The sequence below is a fragment of the Leptonychotes weddellii genome, chromosome 4, assembly GCF_054177405.1.
Source record: "Leptonychotes weddellii isolate Sample4059 chromosome 4, ASM5417740v2, whole genome shotgun sequence".
NCBI lineage: Eukaryota > Metazoa > Chordata > Mammalia > Carnivora > Phocidae > Leptonychotes > Leptonychotes weddellii.
In genome coordinates this window covers 85,824,151-85,851,872 of record NC_138372.1, presented here as the reverse complement: position 1 = coordinate 85,851,872, position 27,722 = coordinate 85,824,151, and the positions used below count along the sequence as shown (strand labels likewise).

Here is a 27,722-nt window from a genome sequence, read left to right as displayed (position 1 = left end):
ACCCCCCTCCACCTCAGCAACCCTCAGTTTGTTTCCTGAGATTGAGAGTCTCTTATGGTTTGTCTCCCTCTCTGGTTTCATCTTGTTTCATTTTTAACTCTCTTCCCCTATGATCCTCTGCCTTGTTTCTCAAATTCCACATATCAGTGAGATCCTATGATAATTGTCCTTCTCTGATTGACTTATTTCATTTAACATAATACCCTCTAGTTCCATCCATGTCGTTGCAAATGGCAAGATTTCTCCAGCATTTTTTTTTTTTAAGATTGTTTTTGCTATTTGGGGTTGTAGTTCCTAGTTGTTTTTTTTTTTTTTTAAATAAAATGAGTATTAATTTCATGATAATAAAACATTAAAAAGCAAATTTAATAAAACGTTATCTATCCAAACAGCTCCCTACATAAACAAAGCAAAACCCATCAATGGGTCCTCACTGTGTGCTGAATAAAGTCCAAACTCCTTAGCAGGCCATTCAAGGTTCTCCACATCCTGTCTTCTATAGATTTACCCTTCCTTGTCTCACCTCTGTCCCCACCTTCCACCTTGTGCTTCTTTTATAAATTCTGAACTTATGCCTAACTGCTTGCATTTCTTATCACAGCCTATCTCCCTATACTGCTGGACTTTTGCTTACACTGTTCCACCTGCCAAGAGCATCCTTCCTACTTTTGGGGAGTGACTCCCCCTTATTCTTCCTTTAGAAATTACATTATATACCATCTTTTCCAAGAAGCTTTTCCCAACCCCCCATGTTGGGCTACAACCCGCTCTTCTGAGTTCCAGTGGTCCCAAGTCTATGTTGCTCGGTTAAGACATTATATTATATAGCACTTGCGTGTAAGTTCTTCAGGATCAGAGACCAGATTTTCTTCTATTTTTGTTTAACTTCCAGTGGCTACACACAATTTTTGGCACATAGATTATATCTGTTAAAGTTAATTCGACAGAACCAAAAGGAATTTTGTGTGTCTAAGGCAAGGGACTGTTGCCAAGGTTGGGATATCACTGCCATTGGCAAAGGGAGGCCCAAGTAGGACAAATTCTCTTGTATTGGTCCTGAAGATCAGGCTTACTGGGATGTAAAATATACAAAATTTTGCAGGGGAATATAAGTATCAGATGACTTCCATATCATAGATTGGGAAAACTCTCCTGTTGCCAAATAATCATGCAGGGCATCTATTTGAAAAAGTATATAAAATTTAGGTCATTCCAAAGGCTACTAGGCAAAAATCCAATTCCTCTGTGATGTAGTAGTCCTTTCCTGGAGGAATGCCAGAGGTCCTGGGAAGCTTTTTATTCTTCAGTGTATTAAGATGGAAACATGCTTTACTCAACCTTAGCTCTTTAATTCTTGAGACTCCCTCCCCAAATGCATTCCAATGACTGCAGAAGTTGCAATTATTTTGTAGACAGTATGGTTCTACACCCAAAGGAGATTCTGTGCCCTTGGCTTCCGGGACTTCAAAGATGAACCAAATGAATTTAGGCAAAATATGTAGTAGTGGGTGCCTACTCTGTGGGGCCGGATGCCAGGAGAGGCTGATTCAGCAGCCAAAACAAGAGACACACGCTCATCAAGAACTTCCTGCTCATGCCCTGCTCAGAACCCTTAGTCATACACAGACATGGCATGTCCAAGCAGTGAACTTGATAATGGAAAGACCATAATTTGTGTAGCCATGTGAAGGGTGTGAGGATGAACTTCCCAATGCCAATCCTCCTTCTGTATTTGGTAAACTTGAGAGCAAAGAGTCGCTGGGGTACAACATAGTTTTCTGCACAGTATCTTGTCTATAACACATAATTGATAAATGTTTGATACAATATGTAATTCCAGAAGAGCACATTGTGTTTTTCAGTGAAATTTCTGTAGTTGTCTGTATATCATAGGAAGTGCATTTTTAATGGCTGGTATCATCCATGACATCATCCTGATATGCTCAATTTTGTGAGGCAACCATTCTTTAAAAAATTGTGAAAATGCCGTATATGCTGACAAATGGCATACAAGCGGTCTTTAATTTTAAATGCTTAGGTATTTAAGGAGAGGACTTAAAGAAAATGAGAAGCCCCATTCTGGTAGTAAGGACACAGGGATGGGGGGATCCCCTTGAATAAATGAATAGTAATTAAAATGGTCCAGCAAAAAAGATCACATCTATTTTGGGTGTCTGGCTGGCTCAGTGGTAGAGCACACAACTCTTGATTCAGGGTCATGAGTTCGAGCCCACCTTAGGCATAGAGTTTAAAAAAGGACCACATCTGTTTTAATCCTGGTTACCATGGACCCTGTGTGTTTCATGTTGCTAATTATATTGTTTTAATTTTCCTTAAGGTTTATTAATTCCAGATTAGATATATCTTCCTTAGTCTTGGTAAAGTAGGATTGTTTCCCTCGGAAACATAATCTGTATTCCTCAGCATTTCCAAATGAGTTCAAACTAACTTCTTTCTAATTCTTTGAAATCACATGTCCAAAAGGGAAGGTTCCCCTTAAAGGGGAACTCTCTGGTGTCCTAGGACAGCTTGTTCCAGGGACAATTTTCAAAGTGCTGCTCAGACTTTGAGGCTCTTTGGCCTCCATTACCCCAAAAAGGAAGTTTCCCCTTTAAACAAAGTCATAAGTGCCATTGACATCCCTGCCTATGTCGCTGGAAGATGAGCTCTGACATCAGATTACCTTCAGGTGCTCAGCAAGTCTTCCTTGAGCACCTGCAGAGAGCTCCGTGCTGTGCTAGGAGCTATGCATTCATTCCGTGCAGAAATTTACTGAGCCCCTACACTCTGCTGGACATTGGAATACAAAACAAAAAGGATGGCTCCTGTGTTCAAACTGCTCAGAGTCCAGGCGAGGAGAGAGCTGATGCACAAGGAAGCATACAGCAATCTGAGCAGTCTTGTGTTAGAGCTGAGTGCCCAGGGTAACCTGAAAGGAAACCATTATTCTCGTATTGAGAAAGAGGAACTCGATGATGATACTTGATGCCATGCCTTGAAGGATGAGTGAAAGTTTACCAGTTAAAGAAGAGTTGGGTGAGAACAGTGGGGAAATGAGTTTGGGTAGATAAAGTGGTTGCAGGAAAACATGAAAACCAAGGGGAGGAATTCGGACCTGAATTGGCGGGTAATAGGTTGCAGCCAACCCTAGGTTGAGGAGCAGAAGGACAGAATGACCGGTGAGCTGTTCAAGGAAAATTCCTCAGGCATGACACGTTGGAGACAAGAGAGGTTGGCCTGGAGGGAGCCAGGTAGCTCTTGCAGATGCCAGTCTGTTGGAGGGTGATAAAGCCTGGGGATGAGGTGACAGAAGAAGGAATGGAAAGGGACAGGACTTGGCTGGCTCGTGGTGGGAGACGAATAAATGTCTGTTGGGAGAATATTTAAATGGATACCTAATAGCCCTGGATGTATCAAAAGGGAGCAAACATAAAACATGACTGACTCTAAGGATTTGAGCCAACGTGACAAGAAGAATGGCTCATCGTTTCATTGACAGGGAAGAGGAGTATGAGAGATGAAGTGTATTCAAAGAAAAAAAAATTAACTAGTCCCTGTAAATTCCTGTAGGGTACACTTTTGCTTCCTTCTGAGTACGGCACTTAGTATATGGCAATTTATCAGTAAGCATTAAGTAATAGGAAGTTAAAAATGCAAATAAGTAGGGGAAACAAGGGCATGGCTCTTAGCCTCTCTGGGGTCCTAAGGTGGTTTGTCCTGGGGATACCTCTCGAAATGCAGCTTGGGCCCTAGCCTCTTTGGCCTTGGTTTCCTGGTCTGAAAAATGCGGGAGTTGATTGGCGGCTAGCTAACATCCTTCCAGTGTTAAAAATCAGTGACTTTATTCTTTTTGCTGATATTGGTGTCCTTTCTCCTGTAAAACAACTTAGAAAATGAACCTCACTTTCTCAGGTTTTATTCCTTCCTTGGGAAGTGAGCAGAGGAAACTGATGTATGAGGTACAGAGAGAATCCAAAGGGCTTCTGAGCTGAAGGGCTATTTCTCAGTTTGAAGGATCCCATTGCCAAAAATGGAAGTGGTGTTTGGAGTGTTGTTTTTGCCATGTCCCCTGGACTTAAATGGAACTGAATTCCCTTGCAAAGATGGAGAGGAGAGGAGGGGGTGCCTTGGCTGGGAGCTGGCTGCTAATCTATGCACCGGAGGTCCAAGTTCAAATATGCTTTCAGAAAAGCTTCAGTTCATTTTTCTCCACGCACAATGGGGCTGTTGTGCCTCCAGAAGCCGGGAGAAGGCAGCTGGATTTCTAGAGCCCCATGGCCAGCATCTTTCTGATTCTTTTTTGATTCTCTTCTTTTGGAGACACACCCCACAGAACACATTGGTCTGGAGAATAAAATACCAGTCAGTCATTGTCATAAAGCCTAGAAAACAAGAAGCTCACCCTGAATGGGCGTTATCAGGCCCTCATTAGCACTTGGCCTCAGTGAATCACTCAGCAGTATGTGAAAAAAGGCTTTTCAGTAGAACAGGGGCATTAAATACTTTAACCTCACCTAAATGATTTGCCCTGCCTACCATTTTAGGTAGGTAAGTTCCCGGACTGCTGGGTCCTTGTGCTGTGTTAGTTTAATTCTGTAAACTACGCCGTACAGGAATGTGTTGAATAAATGCCCATCTGATTTCAAAGGTCCAGAAGGATTTCTGTGCCTCCTGCTTATAGGATCTAATCAGATGGTCTCTGAAATGGCTCTGGCTCTCTTTTGGGGAAAAGTGTGTAAAATGAGAAATTGTGTTTTTTTCTGCTAAACTCTGTGTGATGGTTTTTTGTGTGTGTGATTTCTCTTTAAACAGATGAAATTTGAGGAATTGGCATGAAAGGAAACTGAAGTTGAGAGATAGGGGTAGGTGGATGCATTTAGATACAGTGATGGTGATAGTTGACATTTATTCAGTGCTTACTCTGTGCCAGGCACTGGCTGAGGCACCTAAGTGAATTTAATTCACTTAGTCCTCCAAGTGACTCTATAAAATAGATATTACCTTTATCTCCCTGAAGATGAAACACAGAGAGATTAAATCACAAAGCTGAGAGGTCTTTGAGCCAGGCTCCCAAAAGTGGTACTTAGAGCCACAGACTATACCCATTTCCTGTGAGCAGGGTGTTCCCCAAACTTTCATGCCTCTTGGCTTCATGTTGTGTTGTGTTCTGGAGATGCATGTTTTGTTGTATGTGTTATGTTTTAGTTCTGGGTACAGGTCTTAGCTATTCATTGTCTTTATACTCTGCTTCCCAGATATAAGATGCGCAGAAAGTAATAGAAGAGTAAATAGGAGGGGAAAGCAAGGGAAGAAGTCGTGACGTTGAGTCCATACACGCGTGCATGTGTGTGCAGACACATTCACACGCACACACACACACACAAGCTGACCCATTTGTTTATTTTATACTCACATCACCCATGTGCTCTCACAAGCTCCTTTCCTGCCAGTTTATACATAGTCCTTCCCTGAGGGATCAGCCCTTTCCAATCCAGGTCATGGGAAGGGGCAGGAAGGGGATGATTTCCCTTCCAAGAGCCTGCCGGAAAACCATGTTTGGACAGGGTCACTTATAAGAATTGATCAATAAGAATAGCAACCGCGAAGGCCAAACCTCTATGAGTAAAACAGTGCAATCAGCACCTCTAGGAGCATAGAAGGAAATCTGTCCTGTCCTTCAGGAGCTCAGCATTGACAAGAGCAAACACAGGTTTGGTGTGTCATCCCCCACCTGTGCCCACAACCCAGGATGCCAAGATTAATATCTTGGGACATATTGTGGGATATGCTGTTGTGTGCTCTAAAGTTTCTTGTACCCTGGATTTAAAAATAACTCCAACTCATGGGGCGCCTGGGTGGCTCAGATGGTTGGGCATTGCCTTCAGCTCAGGTCATAATTTCCAGGTGCTGGGATTGAGCCCCATGTCGGGCTCCCAGCTCAGTGGGGAGTCTGTTTCTCCCTCTCCCTCTGCCTCTCCCCCTGCTCGTGCTCTCTCTGTGTGTCTCTCTCTCAAATGAATAAATAAAATCTTAAAAAAAAAAAAACTCCAACTCTTACAACCATACAATCAAATACTGTGTCATTACAATGAATGAGGTTGAATTAATATTAAAAGATATCCACGGGGTACCTGGGTGGCTCAGTTGGTTAAGCGGTTAAGCGTCTGACTTTGGCTCAGGTTATGATCTCAGGGTCCTGGGATCCAGCCCGCTTGGGGGGTGGGGGGGAGGGTCCCCTGCTCAGCGGGGATTCTGCTTGTCTCTCTGCCCCTCCCCCCACTCATGCTCTGTCTCTCTCTTTCTCAAATAAATAAATAAATAAAGCTTTAAAAAAGGGAAAGAAAGGTATCGATGGTATATTTATTAGGTGAAATAGGCTTGCACAGTAGGACGCTTGGTATGATCCCATTTGTGTAACAAAGATAGAAATACAGGCATAATAACAATAATAACGCACAACAATAATATCTGTATAGTGCTTATTATACACCAGTCATTATTCTAAGTGCTTCACATTTATTAACTTACTTTCACAACAATCCTATAAAATGGATACTAATATTATCTCAATTTTATATGAAGAAATCAAAGAAGGAGAAGTTAAGAACTTGCTCAAGATCACCCAACTAAATGGCAAAGTCAGACTTCAAACCTCCAGCATCCTGGCTCCAGAGTGTCTATTATTAACCAGTATTGCTGTACTTTAAATGCCATGTAAGCATAGAACAATTCTGGACAAATACACAGCAAGCTGCTAACAGTCGTTAGCTAAGAGGAGTGGAAATGATGGTGGAATAAGGGACAGGACAGGAAAATTTGTTTTTATAATACATGCCTTTGTACTTCGGGGGCATTATTCTCAAATTATCGTATGATTTGTTTATGGTTTTAAGAATCCTTTAGCAGCTCCAGACAACCATTAAATCTGGACCGATTCTGTTTCTAGGAGAAAATGAGACGTGGGTTGGCTCCAAGTAGAAAAGAAAGAGCAGGATTTGACTTAAGGAGAAGAGGTGGATGCGAGCAAGGTACTTGGAGCTGGCAGAATCCAGGAGACAGGAAGTGCAACGTGTTTGCTGGGGGCGTGGCCGGGAGCCGGGAGTTAGTGCTTAATGGGTACAGTTTCAGTTTTACAAGATTAAAAGAGGGGGGTGGGACTCTTAACTCTAGGAAACAAACTGAGGGTGGCTGGAGGGGAGGTGGGTAGGGGGGTGGGGTAACGGGATGATGGGCATTAAGGAGGGCGCGTGATGTCATGAGCACTGGGCGTTATATGCAACTGATGAATCACTGAACTCTACCTCTGAAACTGACAATACGCTATATGTTAATTAATTGAATTTAAATTAAAAAAAGAGGTTTGGGGATGGATGGTGGTGGTGGTTGCACAGCAGTGTGAATGTGTCTACTACCGCTGAACCGTGCACTTAAAAAATTGGTTAGGATGATAAATTTCATGTGAAGTGTATGTTGCTGCAATAAAAAAGAAATTGAAGAGGATAAAAAAAAGACAAAAGTGGGAGGAAGAGGACAGAGGAACCAAAAGAGGCAACAAAGAAGGGAAAAGGGTTGAAATTTGTGCATAAATGTGTGCCGAGGACCTTGGCTGGCTAACACGGCCAGTTTTTTTTTTTTTTTAAAGATTTTATTTATTTATTTGAGACAGAGAGAATGAGAGACAGAGAGCATGAGAGGGAGGAGGGTCAGAGGGAGAAGCAGACTCCCCGCCGAGCGGGGAGCCCGATGCGGGACTCGATCCCGGGACTCCAGGATCATGACCTGAGCCGAAGGCAGTCGCTTAACCGACTGAGCCACCCAGGCGCCCTAACACGGCCAGTTTTGACGGCCTATACTTCAATACAAAGTCTCAGTGGGGGGAAAACTTATGTTCTCTGGGTACAGAAATGAAGTATTTTGCACACTTTATTAATTAACCAGTAATTGTCCTTTTGGGGGATAGTTAGAGGGTCCCAGGGAGAATTCCAATCATAACACGTTTACTTGTCTCCATCCTAAGACTGGGTATTTTGGTTTGGAGGCAAGTTGCAGTTTTAAAGCAGAAGTGACTTCCCTATCTCTGAAGAATGCAAATACAGATTGATCCTCTTTTCTACAGAGCAGTATGGATAAACAGGACCACCCACAAACACACTAGTGTGGGAGAGCAGGGACCAGATTTAGCAGCGGGGACACCTTGCTGGCCTGCTGGTGAGGTGGCCCCATTCCAGCAGATCCCAGTAGCTCCTTTGCCAAGTCTGCTATCAGCTCACCCACCTTTGCCCTTGAACTAGAACCAAGGTCTCTGGAGGAAGGAGTGTGCTATTGCCTTTCACACTGGGGCCTTCCTAGCACACACTGAGGTCAGGCTGTACACAGGGCTGAGTGGCTCCCAGGGCTTCATGTGTGGGGCATTGTCACTGGAAAGACTGAATCTCTGGAAAAGACAGCCCATAAAGGACCGTCAGTCAGGGCCAACAACAGTCATCCTCACTTGGGACATCTCTGACAATTTTGATTTATCGGGAGTACAAATGAGATTTTTCTTAGTTTTTCTTAGGCTTGGGTGGACTTCACTTTGGAGCACGGCATGTCTTCATTTTGGCAAGTATGAAAAGGTACCACCTTCCTATCTCTTTCTTGTGGTCACCGTTTCATCTCCAGATAGCTACCTTAATAGTAATTATAGTTATAGTTACTGAGTGACTACTACATGCCAGGAATCATACCTGAACACTTCTCACAAGAACATGCTGCAATGGGGAATATTGCCAGCATTTTATAAATGCATGAAACTGATCATCAGAGAAGTTATGAGCCTTATCCAGGGACACTTACTTGTGGCAGAGGTGGGATTTGATCTAGATCTGTTCAACTCCAAAGCTGGAAAATTTATATATTAAATTTGTGCATTACACATTATGCTAGATTGCTCTTCCAAGTGCAAATAGGAACTATTTTTTTTAAGATTATTTATTTATTTGACACAGAGAGAAAAAGTGCACAAGCAAGGGAAGCAGCAGGCAGAGGGAGAGGGAGAAGCAGGCTCCCCACTGAGCAGGGAGCCCGATGCAGGGCTCGATCCCAGGACCCTGGGATCATAACCCGAGCCGAAGGCAGACGCTTAACCGACTGAACCACCCTGGTGCCCTAGGAACTATTTTCTATTCAAGTAGCTCTCTAATAAATAGGTGGCCAGAGCCACGGCATAAGCTGAGAGTACCTTGTCAGATGTAATGTCTCAGATTCTCCTCCATCTTACCAGGTATGAAAGGCATTTGCATATGGAAGCTTTGGAAGCTACATTTCCTTGGCTACTAAATACCATGAGGTCCTAGAAGTGGGTTACTGTATCCCCAAAGTTCTTCATTTACGCAGAGGATATAACTCAAGTGCTAAAAGGATTTGCTCTAATTGTGTTCAGAGGCCTGTAGAATGAGCCAAGCTAATCCACTTCTCTCCCATTGCAAGGCCAAGGGCAGGCTCTCCGAGCTCATCACTGCCTGCAGGGGAGGTAGGAGAGGACTGTTTCAGTGCTTCTGGCTAGGTCTCTGAGGAAGAATCATTGATTATCAGTCAGAGCTGATTGGTATCTGAGAATTGCTTCTCTGCTGATGGTCTGTCCTCTCCGTGAGGCCGTTCTATGCGGTTTGTTAGGGCTGGCCTCAATTTCCCAGTGTCTCTTGGACATGATTTTAATGATTATTTATGCTACTTGAATTCAAGTTCTCAATCTTTATACAAGTTTCTAATTCCTTTTTAAAAAGACAACCCAGGAGGGTTCTGTTAAAGAGGTGATTTTCTAAAGCTGGTTGACCTTTGCATGACTATACTCTGCAACGGATAGAATTTTATTGCTCATGAAAATGTGTCTTTAAAGGCAATGTTTTTTACACTTTCTTTCCCCCCACAACCCACATAAAAAATACGTTTTAGACTTTTAATTCCAACCAAGACAGAATAAGAGGAACCAGATTTGCTTTCCTGGCTGAAACAAGTAATAAACTGGACAAGCAAGTAATGAACAGTGTTTGGACACTATCAGGCAGTGAAGACAGTGTTCCCTGAGAGAGGGAAACAAATGAAGTTAGCCCCACAGTCATCCAGATTACTTCTGGAAGGGTCTCTAGGTTGCAAAGCAGGGAGGAGGAAGCCAGGCAGAGCCGGGTGATTGAGGAAATGGAAATGGGAGTCTGGGGAGCCGAGGTGGCTAGAGTCGGCAGAGAGAGAAAGCACTGGGCACTCCCAGAGGGTCTCCTTCTAGGCTAGTGGAGTACCGCTCAGCACATGCATGTGAGGAAATTATCTGCAGCTGGACAGAACCACCCAAGGGGAGCAGGAGAGTTCACGTTCCTCTCAGCCAGAGTGGAAGACTTCATAATTGATGGGATTTGGGGTAATCCTAGACTAAAGGCAGCTCTGGTCTCACCAAACAAAGTTTGAAGCAAACCTGGAAAGGATAAAACTGTTTCTAAGTAACTTACCCGTGCTCCAGAATAGAGCTCAAGAATATTTATAGGAATACAGGAGCGCCTGGGTGGCTCAGTCGTTAAGCGTCTGCCTTTGGCTCAGGTCATGATCCAGGGTCCTGGGATCTAGCCCCGCATCGGGCTCCCTGCTCCGCGGGAAGCCTGCTTCTCCCTCTCCCCCTCCCCCTGCTTGTGTTCCCTCTCTCGCTGTGTCTTTCTCTGTCAAATAAATAAATAAAAATCTTAAAAAAAAAAAAAGGAATACAAAAATATCTAGCACTAATAAGGTAAAATTCACAAGTCTGTGCATCCAATCAAAAAATTGCCTGTCATGTAACGAAGCCAGAGTATGAACAATGATTATAACATTTATAGAAGTAAAATGTATGGCAGTAGCACAAAGGCCAGGAAGGGGAAAGTGGATGTATATTGCTTTATGGTCTTATGCTGTGTGTGAAATGGTATATTTGCAGCTAGACTGTTTTCTACAAACCTTTTGTTATAAAATAATAAAGAGTTATAGCTAGAGTCAACAAAAGGGGATAAAATGGAATCATTAAAAATATAATTACAGGAACAGAGCAAGGATGTCCTCTCTCACCCTTCCTTTTCAATATTGTACTGGAAGTCCTAGCTAATGCAATAAAACCAAAAGAAGTAAAAGGTATACAGATTGGGAAGGAGGAAATAAAACTGTCAACTTTTTTAAGATGACCTGATTTTCTACATAGAAAATTCCAATGAATCAACAACAAACTCCTGGGATTAATTTGCCATTATAGCAAGTTTGCAGGATACAAGGTCAAAATAAAAAAGTAAATTTTTTTTATATACCAGCAATAAAAAATTGGAATTTGAAATTAAAAGCACAATGTCATTTACATTAGCATTATTACATAAATATGAAATACTTGGGTATAAACCCAATTAAATACCTGTGAGAGGAAAATTGCAAAATTCGGATGAAAGAAATCAAAGAAGAACTAAATACATGGAGGTATATTCCATGTTCACATATAAGAAGACTCAATATTGTCAAGATATCAGTTCTTTCTATCTAGAGCTGTAGAGTCAACATAATCCCAGTCAAAACCCCAGTTTTATTGTATGGATATCAAAAAATGAATTCTAAAGTTTATGTGGAGAGGCAAAAGACCCAGAATAGCCAACACAATATTGAAGGAGAAGAACAAAGTTGGAGGACTGACACTACTCAACTTATTGTAAAGCTGCAGTAATCAAGACAGCACGGTATTGACAAAAGAGTAGACAAATAGATCAATGGAACAGCATAGAAAGCCCCAAAAGAGACCCGCATAGATTCAGTCAACTGATCTTTAGCAAAGGAGCAAAGACAACACAGTGGAGAAAAGATAGTCTTTTCAACAAATGGAGCTGGAACGATTGGATATCCACATGCAAAAGTATATTTAGACACAGATTGTATACCCTTCACAAAAATTAACTTAAGTACGCCATAGATCTCAATGTAAAATGTAAAATTATAAAACAACTAGAAGATAACAAAAGAAGGGAATCTAGATGACTTTGGTTATGGCAATGACTTTTTAGATAAAACATCAAAGGCACAATCCATGAAAGAAATAATAATTATAACAATAATTCATATGCTGGACCTCATTAAGTTGAAAATTTTCTTTTCTGCAAAGGACACTGTCAAAAGAATGAGAACACAAGCCAAAAACTGGGAGAAAATATTTGCAAAAGACATCTCTGATAAAGGACTGTTATTCAAAGTATACAAGGAACTCTTAAAACTCAACAGTAAGAAAATGAAAAACCAGATTTAAAAAATAGACAAAATGAATAAGACACCTCACCAAAGAAAATATGCAAGTTTTCACACAAGCATATGAAAAGATGCTCCGCCTCATGTTATCAGGGAAATGCAAGCTAAAACAATGAGATACTACTACACACCTAGTAGAATGGCCAAAATCCCAAACACTGACGCCACCAAATGCTGACAAGGGTGTAGAGCAACAGGAATTCTCATGCATTGCTGGTGGGAATGCAAAATGGTATAGCCACTTTGGAAGACATTTGGTAGTTCCTGATGAAACAAAACATAATCTTACCATATGATCCAGTAATCACACACATTGGTAGTTACCCAAATGAGTTTTTTTAAAAAAACAAAACACCTCATATCTATACAAAAACCTGCACATGGATTTTTATAGCAGCTTTTTTCATAATTGCCAAAACTTGGAAGCAACAAAGATGACTTACAGTAGCTGAATGGATAATAAACTGTGGCATATCCAGACCATGGAATGTTATTCAGCACTAAAGATAAATGAACTATTAAGCCATGAAAAGACATGGAGGAACCCAAAATGCATATTACTAAGTGAAAGAAGCCAATCTGAAAAAGGCAAAACTGGAAAAAGCAAACAAAACAAAACCAAAAAACCCACTGGGTTGCCAGAAGTTGAGGGGTAGGGTGAGGTTAATAGGCAGAGCACAGAGAATTTTTAGGACAGTGAAACCATTTTGTGTGATACTATAATGGTAGATACATGTCAGTACACATTTGTCAAAACCCATAGAATGTACAACACCTGGAGTGAACCCTAATGTAAAGATGGACTTCGATGATGATGTGTGAGTATAGGTTCTTTGGTTATAACAAGTGTACCACTCTGTGCAGGTTGTTGATAGTGGTGGAGGCTGTGTATACGGGGCAGAGGATCTATGGAAACATTCTGTATTTGCTGCTCAATTTTGCTGTGAACTTAAAATTGCTCTAAGAAATAAAATCTATTTTAAAAAAATTCTAACAAATACTCAATCCAAAAGAAGGCATAAAAAGAGGAAAAAGGAAACCCCAAAGAAATGGAACAAATAAAGACCAAATAGCAAGAAAGTAGGTTTAAATCCAACCATATCAATAATTACATTAAATGCTAACTAAAAGGCAGAGATGGTCAGATTATATAAAATAGCAAGAATCAACTATATGTTGTTTCCAAAGAAATCCACTTTAAATATAAACAAATAAATAGGTTAAAAGTAACAGGATGGAAAATAATACACCATGGTACCACTAATCAAAAGAAAGCTGGAGAGGCCCTGTTAATATCAAAGTTGATTTCAGAGCAAAGAATATTATTAAGGATAAAAAGCATTATTTCATAGTGATAAAAGGGTCAATTCATCAAGAGGACACAGTAACTCTAAACAGTGAGAGTTTAATAGAGTGTAATAATAAAGCTTCAAAATAAATGAAACAAAAACTGATAGAACTATAAGAGGAAACAGACAATTATAGTTGGAATTTTAACACCCCTCACTCAGTAATTATTGGAACGAGTAGACAGAATTTAGCAAGTCTATGGAAAAACTGAATAACAACCATCAATTAACTGGGCCTAATTGTTATTCATAGAACTATCCACTCAGCAACAGAATACATATTCTTTACATGTACACATAGAACATTTACCAATAAACCATGAAATAAGTCCCAAGAAACTCAAAAGGATTTAAATTATACAAATGGTTCTCTAGCCACGTGGAATTAAATTAGAAATAAATAATATAAAGATATTAGGAAAATCCCCAAATATTTAGAAATTAACACACTTCTAAATAATCCATGAGTCACAGAAGAAAACAAAAGATAAATTAGAAAGTAATTTGGAATAAAAATATAACCTCAAAATTTGTGGACACAGCTAAAGCTGTGGTTAGAGGGAAATTTATAGCACTAAACATTCTACTAGAAAGGTCAAATCAATGGCCTCAGCTTCTACCTTAAGAAAGTAGAAAAAGAAAAGTAAATTAAGCCCAAAGCAAGCATAAGAAAGAAAATAAGAAAGATAACAGCAGAAATCAATGAAATGTAAAACAGAAAAATGATAGAGAAAAATCAATGAACCAAATGCTGGTTCTTTGAAAATATCAATAAAATTGACAAACCTTGACAAAAGAGAAGACAAAGTTACCGACGGGGGGACATTACTGCAGCTCCCATACAGATTAAATGGATAATAAGTCAGGCGCCTGGGTGGCTCAGTTGTTAAGCGTCTGCCTTTGGCTCAGGTCATGATCCCAGGGTCCTGGGATCAAGCCCCACATCAGGCTCCCTGCTCTGCGGGAAGCCTGCTTCTCCCTCTCCCACTCCCCTTGCTTGTGGTCCCTCTCTCGCTGTGTCTCTCTCTGTCAAATAAATAAATAAAATCTTAAAAAAAATAAATAAATGGATAATAAGTGGATATTATTTATAACTTTGCTGGTAAGTTCAATAATTTAGAAGGCACAGAAAGAAATATTTTGAAAGGCACAGACTATCAAAGCTAAATGAATTGAATTTCTTGTTAAAAAAAAATCTTCCCGTAAAGAAAACTCTAGGGCCAGACAGCTTTACTAGTGAATTGTATCAAACATTTAAAGATGAAATATCAATACTACCAAAACTCTTCTAGCAAATGAAAATACTTCCCAATTCAGTCTGTGAAACCAGTATTGCTTTCATACTGAAATCAGACAGACGCTGCAGGAAAAGAAAACTGTGGACCAATATCCTTCATGAAATAAATGCAAAAAAAAAAAAAATCCTTAAAATTCTTAGTAAATTAAATCTAACAAGACGTAAAAAGGATAACACTTATGTCCAAGTGGGATTTATCCTAGAAATAGGAGGTTGGTTTGCCATTCAAAACCCAACCTATAATTCATATATTAACAGACTAAAAACCATAAAAACCATATCATTACATCAATCTGCAAAATCATATGTAAACTCTGAACACTGAAAACTACAAAACCTTCCTGGATGAAATATTAAAAGGCCTAATAAAACGGAGAGAGAGATTGTGTTCATAGATTGTAAGATTCTGTGTTATTGAGATGACAATTCACTCCCAAACTGATCTATCAATTTAACGCAATACCAATCAGATTCCCAGAAGGCTTTTTTGAAGAAATTGAAAAGTTGATTTTAAAATGTATATGAAAATCCAACAGGCCCAGAATAGCTGAAACAACTTTGAAGAAGAACAAAGTTAGAGTTCCAACATTACTTGATTTCAAGACTGACTATAAAACCACAACAGTCAGGGGCACCTGGGTGGCTCAGTTGGTTAAGCGTGTGCCTTTGGCTAGGGTCATGATCCCGGGGTCCTGGGATCGAGCCCCGCATCGGGCTCCCTGCTCAGCAGGGAGTCTGCTTCTCCCTCTTGCTTGTGCTCTCTCTCTCTCTCCCTGTCTCTCTCTCTCTCTCAAGTAAATAAATCTTAAAAAACAAACAAACAAAAACCCCACAACAATCAAGACGCTGTGGTATCGGTATAAAGACAAGCAAATAGATTGTTGCAACAGAATATAGTGTCCAGAAATAGACCCACATGTAACGGTCAATTGATTTCAAGAAAGATGCCAAGGAAACTGAATGGGGAAAGGACAGTCTTGTTACCAAATGGTGGCAGAACAAATAGATAGCTAGCTATGTGAAAGAAAATGAACTTCCATCCTTACCTCACGCCATATACAAAAATTAACTTGAAATGGTTCATAAACTTGAATATAAGGTTAAAACTATAAAATTTCGGGGCACCTGGGTGGCTCAGTTGGTTAAGCGACTGCCTTCGGCTCAGGTCATGATCCTGGAGTCCCGGGATCGAGTCCTGCGTCGGGCTCCCTGCTCAGCGGGGAGTCTGCTTCTCCCTCTCCCGCTCCCCCCTCTTGTGCTCTTTCTCTCTCTCACTCTCTCTCTCAAATAAATAAATAAAATCTTAAAAAAAAAAAAAACTATAAAATTTCTAGGAGAAAACACAGGAGAAAGATCTAGTGGCCCTAAGCTTGGCTCAAAAATTTCTTAAATATGACACAAACCCTACAAACTATACAAGCAAAAATAAGTAAATTGGATATCTAAGCAAAAAAAAAAATTATCAATATTAAATCCTTTGCCTTTCAAAAGGTGCTATTAAAACAATGAAAAGGCTAGCACCAAATTGGGAGACAGTATTTGCAGAATGTATATCTGACAAAGGACTTGTAACAAAATATATAAAGAATGCCCACAACTCCTTAAGAAGATGAATAACCCAATTAAAAAGTGGGCAAAGATTTAACAGTCACTTCACCAAAGAAGATGTACAAATGTCAAACATGAAAAGATGCTCAAGCTCCTTGGTCATTGGGAATATGAAAATTAAGGCAATGAGCTATGACTACATAGCCACAGAATCTTTGAAAATTAATGCAACTCTCCATCCCAAGCATTGGCAAGTTGTCTATTTAGAGGAACTGGAACTTTCATTACTGGTGGAAATGTAAAATGGTGCAATCATTTTATGATTTGTTTTGGCAGTTTCTGAAGAAGCTAAATATACATCTACCATATGATTCAGTCATTCCAAAACCAGGTATTTACCCAAGAAAACATATTGCCCACATAAAGACTTGTGTGTGAATGCTTATGGCACTTTTAAATGTAGTAGTCCCAAACCGGAAACAATCTGGATGCCCATCAATAGGGGAATGCATAAGCAATTTGTGACAGATTCGTCAGTGGAATTCTACTCAGCAGTAACAGTGAACAAACTATCAATGCATGCAACTACGTGGATGAATGTCAACATAAACAGCCTGATTGAAAGGAGCCAGATAAAAAAGAGTGTGCACTTACTGTACGACCCCTTTTCTACACTATTCTAGAAAGTACAAATTATAATGACAGAAGGCAAATCAGTAGTTAGTGGGTAGAAGGGGGGAAGAGATTACAAAAAGTATGAAGGAAGTTTGGGGGACAGAGATATATTCTTTTTTTTAAACAATATGTTTTTTAAGGGGGGATTTAATTATTTATTTTTAAGTAATATCTATACCCAAAGTGGTGCCCAAACTCATGACCCTGAGATGCTCTACTGACTGAGCCAGCCAGGCACCCTGCATATGTTATTTTGATTGTGGTGATGGTTTCACACATGTATACATATGTGAAAATTCATCGAATTGTGCGCTTTAAATGTGTGAAGTTTACTGCATGTTTATTATATACTTCAAAAGGGTGTAAAACAAAAGGAATTAATTTTAGAGTGCTACCCACCATACACTGAAACCTATACCTGAAACAAAATTAGTCTTGCCATGTGCAACATCATCTGAAATGTCCATTTCATTTCGTTCCATTCAATTGAAAATATACTCTGATCACGATCTACTAAGTTGATTTCATAATTCACTACTAGGTTGATACCTGTAGCTTGAAAGACACTGTTTTAAGATCTGCTTGAAAAATGCATGGCTTGAGCCCAAAACAGTCCCTTAGTTATAATTGACAAGCCCTTCTGGGTAAGTTCTTATGTCTTTTTTTATTTTTTAAGATTTATTTATGTATTTGAGAGGGGGTGGGGAGGAGCAGAAAGAGAGGGAGAGAGTCTTAAGCAGACTCCACGCTGAGCACGGAGCCCGACACTGAGCTCCATCCCACGACCCCGAGATCACGACCTCAGCTGAAATCAAGAGTCGGCTGCTTCACCACCTGAGCCACCCAGACGCCCCAGTTCCTGTGTCTTTATCACCAACGGTCCTCCTCTTCTGTTAAGGTGGTGACAAATTAGAGTCTTAAAGTAGAAGGCCTAAGCTTTCAAATTCCGCACTGGAGACTGAGATCGACTCTTACCCTTTTGCCACCATCTTCCTACCGACTTGTTGGGAGATGGTTGATTTTAGGATCTCATGCTGAAAATTCTTCTGTGATGGCTCTAGTCAGGAGGAACACTATGGGGGGCTCCCGGGGGACAGTGAGGGGGCAGCCGCTGACCACACAGTTACTGCGGTAGCCGAGGCTTCTGGATCTGGCTAGCATGGGGAGCAGCTGCTGCTAGCTATCATTTCCCTCATAAAGGAAAGCAAGCAGGCTCTGGCAATGAACCTACTCTTCGTGGTGGCTTTTTTAGTTCCCTGAAGAACTTACTTTTAGTTGTTGTTGTTTTGCCTGTGCATGAAGGAGGCCACGTGGAAGGAAAGTGGCTCCTGTTTCCTAACACACAGCACACTGACAGTGGTAAGTAACTGTGTCTGTGCACAGCAGGGTCCAGCAAAGAGGAGGGAAAAGCTAGAGAAGAGAACTGATGGAAGAAACCTAAGCGCGGGGTAGTTTCAACTCTGCTGTGAATTAGTGTTCCTGCATGCAACTTTGTACTGATGTAGATGGCAGTCTGTCTTCAATGACACATCTTTCTGTGTCCCAGGAAGTGGTGTCATTTGCAAATTCAGTGCATTTACGTCAAGATTTTAACAAATTAATTCGGAACCAAAAGGAGATGAAACTCAGGCAGAAGTTGGAGTTGTGATTCTGGCCCCTGCCATTTTTCTGGACGGTAGCCCAAGACAAGCAACTGAAAGAGCTTCCGTTATGTCCCAAGACCTCAGCCCTCCCATGGTTCCAGAAGAACCGACCGGTACAGTGGATGCCCAAGCCAAGCAGCATGGCCCACTTAGGGGACACAGGACGGTAAAGGAGAGCTTGAATTCCTAGGCTCAGCAGAGTGGCCTGGGTCTCAGTTGATTTAGCTCCAAAAATCCAAGATCTGGATTCTGCTCAGCAAAGTAGCAGCTCGAGGCTGTAAGTTCAGAATCTGAGCATTCTTGGTGGGGGTGGGGGCGGGGAGTCAGAGTATATTGATGCTGTTGCTTCTGGGCAAATAGATTTCGGTGTCAAGTTCACACTTTCCTTATTTAGAACCAGGAGAGGGCGTGATACAGTGACAAATACTTGGTCTTGGTATCAGGCAGACATTGGTTCAGATCATGTCTCTGCTGCCTGCCATCCTTGTGACCTTGAGAAAATCGTTTAACCTCTCTGAACTTGAGAGTTCTCCTTTAGAGCAGGAGTTCTCAACCAGGAGGGATTTTGCTCCCTTCCCCCAACCCCTCCCCGGGAACATCTGGTGATACCTGGAGACATTTATGATCGTCATGACTTGGGGGTGAGAGGTGCTACTGGCATTTAGTGGGAAAGTCCAAGGATGCTTCTAAACATCCTACAATGCATAGATAGTGCCCCCAGAGCAAAGAATTATCTGGTCCAAAATGTCAATAGAGCTGAGGTTGAGAAATCTTAGTTTAGCGATAATGTATGCAAAATGTCTGGCATAAACCAGGTAGGTGCTGAGTCAGCAGTAGCTATCATTCAGTGTGGTTGATGGAAAACCAGATTCTAGAGAAGCAAGGATCATGCAAGTCTGTCTGAGGTTCAGGAAAAGGCCCCAATAGGGGTACCTGAGGCCCACTGAACAGTGACTGCAGGTATAGCAAAGAGGTTCAAAATGGTGGCTTTGGAGCCAGATTGCCTGTGTCCGAATCCTGGTTCTACCATTTACTGCCTCTACAATCTTGGGCAAGTCACTTAGCCACAGTCTATAAAATAGGGGTAATAATGATACCTGCCTCACGAAGGTCGGGTCTGCCTAGCGTAACAGCTGCTCATCCAGTATTTGCTATTGTCCCGAGGGGAATAAATATGGAGCCAGGGCCGAGTGGAGCCCTGATTTAATAAGAAACTGAATTTTTGGATAGGAAGTATGGAGGGGAACACAAACCAAACATAAATGGGTAATTGACACAGCGGTAGAAAGTTCATCAAGCTGCTAAGGACCCACAGCTGCTGCTGGGCAAGGTGCCAGATGTTTATAAATATCATCTCATTGACTCCCCTTGGCAACTCTTTGCAACGGCTTCTATTAACCTATTTCGGTCTTCTTTCACAAACATGGAAACAGGTTCTAAGAAAATAAAATAGCTTGCCCAGACTTTCACAGCCTTCGGGCTAGAGCTGGGGTTTTGAATCTAGGTATGACTCCAGCCTGTGTTTTTGTGGGCTGAAATTCAGAAACACTCAACGTGGGGCCGGTTCCAGGATATACAGCATTCAACCAGCTGGAGTTCTCCATGTTTAGGACAGGAAGACAAATGGAAAGCCCAGCCTCTATTTCTAGGCAGCCTAAGACGGGGGATGTGGATGGTTAGGTTACTCAGTGTTGGCACTTTCTGCCATGAGGAGATATTTTCTAGAGGATTCCTGGGATGCCCCTCCCCTCACTAAGTGTTTCATGAGGCTAGTGCTGTGTGTGTGTGTGTGCGCGTGTTTGTGTGCAGCAAGATGAGACCACAATAGCCTGGAACTGAGGAGCCAGCCAGCAGAACCAGAAGAAGGTTCCTGGTAGAAGCCATGCCCCTTCCTCTAAACAAACAGCTCTGTTTACAGAGGTGGAAATAGTGCCTAAAAGTAGCCCAGAGGCCTGAATATATCCCAAGACCGGCAGTGTGAAGGGGTCGCACACCTGGAAGCTCAGGGCCAAGGTTGTGAAGTAGGCGTTATTTCTTGGATCTCTGGCTTTGCTGGGGGTCCCCTTCCCTCCATGTGGGGCTGGAAGGCATCACACCTGCTTGCGCCCAGAAAGCCATCGGGGCAGACCTCCCCAGCCACTCGTCAAACTCTGGGCCCCGCTCATCCAGCGGACGCTGAGGAGGAGCGAGTCACAGGCCCCAAGGCCTCAGCATCATCCTCTGCCCTGTGTGCTCTGCAGGGGGCTGTGCTCTTCCCCCTGGGCAGAAACGCTCTCCCAAGTTCACTAACCTGGTTGTTTAAATATAGGAGAGGAAACAGATGCTGGCTGGTCGGAAGTCTCTGCGAAGACAGGGTTTGGCGGTGGCTTGCTAAGGCTGATAAGGACATGGGGTGTGCTCCCGGATGGGCCTCTGCCAATTCACTTTTGGGCCTTTCTGAGGCTGCCCTGAGCCACCACCATCAGAACCTGGCTCCTCCCCAAGCTCCTCCTCCTGGCTGACACGGAGGAGGGTTATTTTTAAACTGATCTTTGTGATTTCCTCTTGGCCTTCCCCCTTGCTCTCCTCCCTCAGAGGCCTTGAGAGCAGCTTCCTGCCCAGGCCCACTGGAACCCCAGTGACGGTGACGCGTGCAGGGTCCTGGGAGGGGAGGGGGCTGGCTGTGCAGGGCAGGGACACGCCCCGGGGCGGGGGAGAATTGTGGGGGTGGGGGGGCGCCACGGCAGGACGGACTATCACAGGACTCCTGGCTTAAGGCTCAAGTACTGGGGTAGGGGGTGCACCCAGAGCAGTCACCCAGCAGGGGTCACGTGGAACCTGCCCATCCAGGACTCCCCAGGGCCACGTAGATGGGTACGAATGCCCTGAACCTGGGCATCACCCTGCTGATCCCACTGGGGGTGGCCCTTCCTGGGCCGGGCTGTGCTGACCAGAGCAGTGCACCCTTGCAGTCTGCGGGGATCACCCCTCCTGTGCCTCCTGGCTTGCAGAGTTCCGGGGGAGCGTGTCCGGCCGGCTGTACCACCAGCATCCTCAGGTTATGTCGTGGATGAGTCATACTGACAGTCCCAGCCCCAGCACCCCCGCCATAGCGGAGGGGAGCTTTGCTGCTGGCACGGGGGACTTCTGGGGGCCGCCTGGGAGGCACGTCCCTGCACAGAGTCCCCTGAGCTCCGTGGCTGTTGCCCCTGGCTTCCTCCAGCTTCCAGACCCACGGCCGGGCAGCTCAGGTGGCAGCCAGGGAGCCCAGCAGCAGCGGCCCTGAGAATGGGCCCATTGCTTCTGGTGCAAGCCACGGTTTCTCCCGGGGAGCACCTTCCTTGTCGTCTGCTGGGAGGAGACTGACAGCACCCCCACTCCCACCAGGGAACACACGGCCCCTGCCCTCTCCCCACCTCTTGGGCTGGCCCTGCAGCCAGGACCCGAAAACGCCGCTCAGCTGGTGACTCCTTCCTCCATCAAAGAAGCAGGGCTGAGGACAGGCATGTAACAGTTTGGGAAACTGATGATTCCTCTCCCAGACACAGAGGAACCCAGGCTCAGTTCTTACCGGGAGCGGGGGGAGCTCCGGATTCTGCAGCCCCTGGGAAATCAGGTGGGAAGAGCCAGGCTACGTCCCCTGGGCCAGTCTCCATGTGATGCTCAGAAAGGCCTTTCCAGGTTAGAGTCTGGGTCAAGAACTAGGCCTTCACTCTGGAGATTCCCTCTGTAGGGGACGCGCGGACCCGGGGGCCATCTCTCTGTCGAGCTCACAATTCTAGACGCTCAACCGGTCAGTCATCCGTGGAGAGTTGCAAAACCCCCACCAGGGTTGCCGGGGGCCGGAACGGGCTGCTGAGGCAGGAGCAGGCTCCTCCGTTCGAGAGCAGGGCCCGGGCCAGCTCCTTACCCTTTCGAAATGTCAGCTTTCCCTACCCGCCCCAAGCAGCTGTGATGGAAACGATAGGCTCTGTGACATGACCACCGCAAGGATGGAGGGAGAGCCCGGGACAGAGCCGTTAGCGTGGTGCGGGGCCCACGGCCGCCAGCGGGAAGGCTTGTCCCCATGCCTGCGCTGCTGCTCGGGCCGGCCCCCAGCCTGGCTCCTGGCACACAGTACGCAATGGACACTTGTTACTTTTCCCCTTCCTTCCTCAACAACTTGACTTGAAGGGAGGTGACACGGTAGAGTGTGTGTGTGTGTGTGTGCATGCACGCCCCCCCCACACTACACACACCCCTGCAGTGAGTGGTGGTGGTGCCAGGTACTACTGTATTTTTTTTATTTTTTATTTTTTTAAGATTGATTGATTTGAGAGAGAGCGTGCATGCGCGCGCGTGAGGGTGGGGGGAGGGGCAGAGGGAGAGAGAATCTCAAGCCGACTCCCCACTGAGCTCGTAGCCCGACGCGGGGCTCGAACTCACCACCCTGAGATCATGACCTGAGCCCTAACCAAGAGTCGGATGCTCAGCAGACTGAGCCACCCAGGCACCCCTCTGTGCTAGATCCGAGTTTAGACTTTGCTTCTAACTCACTCTATGTCTTCCCTCTGAGGGCCTTTGCTGTCACCTGTGAAACGGGGAGTTGGGCCCATCGTTTTCTAAGATCCACTTCCGCTCGAACATAGAATTCCACGTGTAAGATGGTATGCACGAAAGGGCACGCACACGCGCTCTTCACTTGGTCACAACACAGCGGAGTTAATCTCCTGCAAGGAAAAGCGAAGAGGAGCCGGGAGGCCGGCAGCAGTCCTCGGGCCTGACCCCAGGGCCCCGCCGCCTGTTTGCCCTGCTCGGATGCGACTGTGCCCTCTGCCCTCCTCCCTGGAGTTTGCGCATCTTCCTCCCACGGCCTCTCCCGCTGCTTCCCCGCGGCCCTGCCCCAGCCGGTGGCTACCCTTGCCTCCCTGCAGATGTTTCCAGTTTCTAGACTGCACGGAGTTCACGGTGGTCATTTGTTCCATTTGCTCAGAAACAACAGCCAGCATTATTGGCAGGAAACGGGGAGGGTGCCAAGTGCAGGATAACACAAAAAGCCCTAGTCATGGGCCCTGGGCAGGGTGGGGGCTGGGGGAGGGAAGGAGTGCTGGCTGGATTGTCTCGCAGTGACCCAGAGTCCTGTTGTCCCGGCTGAAGTCATGGTCACTGAAGCAAGGTCCAGCTCTCCTCCGGGAAGGGCCAGCACAGGCCAGTTGACTCATCTTGGAGGGACGAAGACAGAAAGAGATGCTATCTTGGAGGCTGGGAGCGGCTGCAGGCTGGCTCCGCAGCCTGGCCCTGAGGCTGAACCTCGACCAAGAACCAATTCTATTTCTTCATTCCTTCGAAATTAGGAAAGATTGCAGGGTTAATGAAAGATTAGATGATGTTTGGCGTTTAAGGTCTAGAGCAAATACAAATAAATGTAATGCAAATTAAATCATGGGCCTCCCATGGCCCCGGATGTTCGCCATGCAGCTGTTTTGGCAGGAGTCGTCTGTGTATTCAGCAACCCTCACACCGTGCGCAGGAGGGGGGCCCCTTCATAGTGGGCGAAGAGTGCCGGGTGATCTGCCAGGCCCTCCAGAATGAATGGCACGCGAGATATGGACACTATGGTTATTGTTCAGGATAATCTGGCTGTTGAGGTTCCCCCCGACCCCGCACTGGAAGGGCTTCACCAGCAGGAGGCTGGGGGCCCAAGTGGCTTCTAGGGGCCAGTGAGCTGGCAGGCTGCCCTTTCCCGCCCCCGTGGACTCATGGGTGGCACTTGGTGAGCCCACCGAGCAGGCCTGTGGATGCTTTCCTGGGCAAGCAGGTGCCACCCCCAATGTAGACAAACCAGTCAGAATGGGGCCAACAAGGCCCTTCCTGGCAAGCTCGAAGATGGGAAAGGGAGGCATTATCACCCCCCCCCCCAAAGTCTCCTTTGGACACTTCCCAATTCTGAAGCCAGGAGCACGTTGGGGGAGATTGGAACAGAAAAGAGTCCCTTGGGTGAGAGACTGAGAGGCAGCGCTGGAGAAAACAGGATCTGGGGGCACGTCTTTAATAGATTCCTAGCAAGCCTGTATCTCGTGGTTTGGAGAGGGATGGTAGGTGTGGAATGATTTTCCTTTAATTCAGTATTTATGGGGCACCTCCTGAGTGGAGCACTGGGCCTGGAGCTGAAGGGACCCTGATGGTGAAGCGTGCCCCCCCACCAGGGCCCTGACACACCGTGCACCATGCACCAGCCTCTGTGACACCTGCTGTTCTTAGAGTCACTTCACTGGGGCTTCACTCAGGTATCTTTGTCATCGATCAAAGGGGCAATGAAGACACGGAGAATAAACAATTTGTCCAACATCTTCCACGTAGAAACAATTTAAAACAAGAAAGACGGGTTTGTTTTGAAGCCCACGGCTGGACCTAAAGGTGACTTCTCCCCTGAAGCACGTGGGTCAGAGTGCAGGGGAGCGGGCCTCCCCCTGCACGAAGAGGTGTCTGGCCGCGGCTGAACCCACTATTCACCCATGAGCAAGGACCGACGGGCAGACTGTCAGGGGTCAGGCGCAGCAACTGTGGGCTTGGTTCGAGGGGTCCCAGGCTGTTCAGAGAGATACGGACAGGGGGTGACCAAAGAGCTGGCAAAATAGAACAGGGAGAGTGCCCCTCCATCAGGAGACTCAGAGAATCAGCCCTGAAGAAACACAGGAACTCCTAACCATTTCCGCTGGGAAGAAACCTGGCCGCTTCTCCAGATCTGACCTTGAACTAGCCACTCTGGGCATCGGTTTCCTCCAGTGCTCCGTCCCTCCCCAAATCCTGCATCCTGGAACAACCCCCACCCCCCCCCACCCCCCGGAATGGAGCACAGTGACCTGGGGCAAGACCCCGGACTTTGTGAGTCCCGTGCCATCGTGTGTCAGACTGAATTGGCCAGCCAGGGCCAGAGGTGGTTCGAGGTCCTGCAGATAGAGTGGTGAAGAGTAAGGCGTGGATAAACTGGCTCTGACTGTGAAGTGGAAATGAGCAGAGTAAGACGATGGCCAGTACGTGTGTGAGTGAGTGAGTGAGTGTGCGTGTGTGTGTGTGTGAGGCACGTTTAGATACATCACAGAGATGAAGGCCATGGGCTGTCGCATGTACAGATGCTGAAACCGCGAAACGTGATGGAACCATGAGACAGTCTCTCCGAGGGTCCCTTTCCCGAGACCCTAACTGGTCACTGTCTGAACTGGTTTGAGATTGAAGTTGGATGCAAAAAACCATTTTTGCTGAGCAAGAGGTCTCCCTGGGGGCCTCCTGATTCCTGGTTGGACGTTGAGAGGTGTGGTCAGGGCTCTCACGGGGCGAGGAGCTGCCAGGCCCTGAGAACACCACTTCATGCACCCGGTGAGAATTTATCTCAGGTCCCCTTTGTGCTGGCTACTATTTTAAGCTCTTCGGACTTCGGAGACAAAGGGAGTGGGCGGGAGATCTAAAGATGAATCAGGCATAATTTCTTATGGAGTTTACTTAAGGACTTTACTAGCTCCTGGGAGAAGCGGTCACGTCAATAAATACCTACAAACGGTATAGTAAGTCCTCAACGGGAGGAACTTGTCAGCTGACGTGGGTGTGCAGAGGAGGAAGCTATTAACTCAGTCTGCTAGTGACTTCAAGCCTTTGTGGAAGTAGGCAGGTGTACATAAATAGAAATAAAGTCTACCTGGGGGAGTAATAATAATATGCCCTATACGGCACCATTCCTAGGGGGGTGTTTACGACGCGGTAGTGTGTGCTCAACAGTGGTTCTCCAAGCCGCGTCCGGAAAGCTCTCCTCAGAGAGCTCAGTTAACCCCAAGGGGGCATTTTCTGTCTCATCATTTTTTGTTCTTTTGCCCAAAGTGATCATCCAAAATACGATTGTGGGGACACCTGGGTGGCTCAGTCGGTTAAGCGTCTGCCTTCAGCTCAGGTCATGATCTCAGGGTCTTGGGATCGAGCCCCGCATCACGGGGGCGGTCCCTGCTCAGCAGGGAGCCTGCTTCTCCCTCTCCCTCTGTCCGCCCCCCACCCCATGCTCTCTCTCTTGCCCTCTCTCTCTCTCAAATAAATAAATCTTAAAAAAAAGATAAGACTGTGGACCACTTGTTGAGGAAAAGAGCCTCACCCCAAAGTCAGGGAGGGACTGACAAGAATCTTTGTATAACAGCCTGGAATAATCACCTTGCAGACCTGCCTTCAGAATAAATGCTCGCGCTCCTTCTCATGTTACTTGTACGTATTTATTACACCTTGCCTACTTCCAAAAAGGATGGGAGATCGCTCCCAGTAAAAGAATAGGGCATGACGGAGTCGCTCACACCCCGGGAGCCCGGGGATGACATGGAGCCTGAAGATGCCCTGGAAAGCCTATGCAAAGCGTGGCCACTGAGACAGAACCCCAGCTCCAAGCCTCTTTGCTGCCCTGGCAAAGCTGGATTACACAAAGCCTCCCACTAAGCAGTGACACAAAGCAGGCTGGTTTATTAAGAAAAACAACCTCATCGCTAGCCCTAAACTCCTCAGTGAAATTTATCCCAAGAAACTTTCTATAAGGAACATGGCAACAGATCGTTCTCCTCAGTCGTGATGAAATGCTGAGACGCACTTCCTATGACAGTTTTCTATATTTACCTTTAATAAAAAGCAGAGAGGGTCAGGTTTATCTGGGAAGGCATTTCGCAAGGAACTGAAGTGATACAGTCTGCCACTGTTTGATCACCAACTAGATGAAGGAGCGCACACAGAGAACGCAGGGGTGAGCCGGCTGCCCACCATGGGCCGCAAACCACCACCATCCTCAGCTGCCCTGGGGAACAGACAACTGACAAGATAACGCACTGCCCCGAATAGCTCGCCCCACCTGGCACACAAGACGTACCCAGTAGGGCCCTGAAGAGGGTCTGCCTCCAATGACAAACTGGGTTTCGGCATAATTGCTATGCAACTGTTCTCGTGGGGTGCACT

The 27,722-nt window shown here is 45.1% G+C and overlaps 1 long non-coding RNA gene across 1 annotated transcript in view; it reads right to left on the bottom strand.

Moving 5' to 3' along the window:
• Window positions 1-21,294, bottom strand: part of LOC145720858 (uncharacterized) — a 28,128-nt gene extending 6,834 nt beyond the window's left edge. Inside the window, exon 1 of the long non-coding RNA XR_014144080.1 lies at window positions 21,079-21,294. This is a non-coding gene — a long non-coding RNA (uncharacterized LOC145720858). The remainder of the gene's footprint in view (window positions 1-21,078) is intronic.
• Window positions 21,295-27,722: the final 6,428 nt, after the last annotated feature.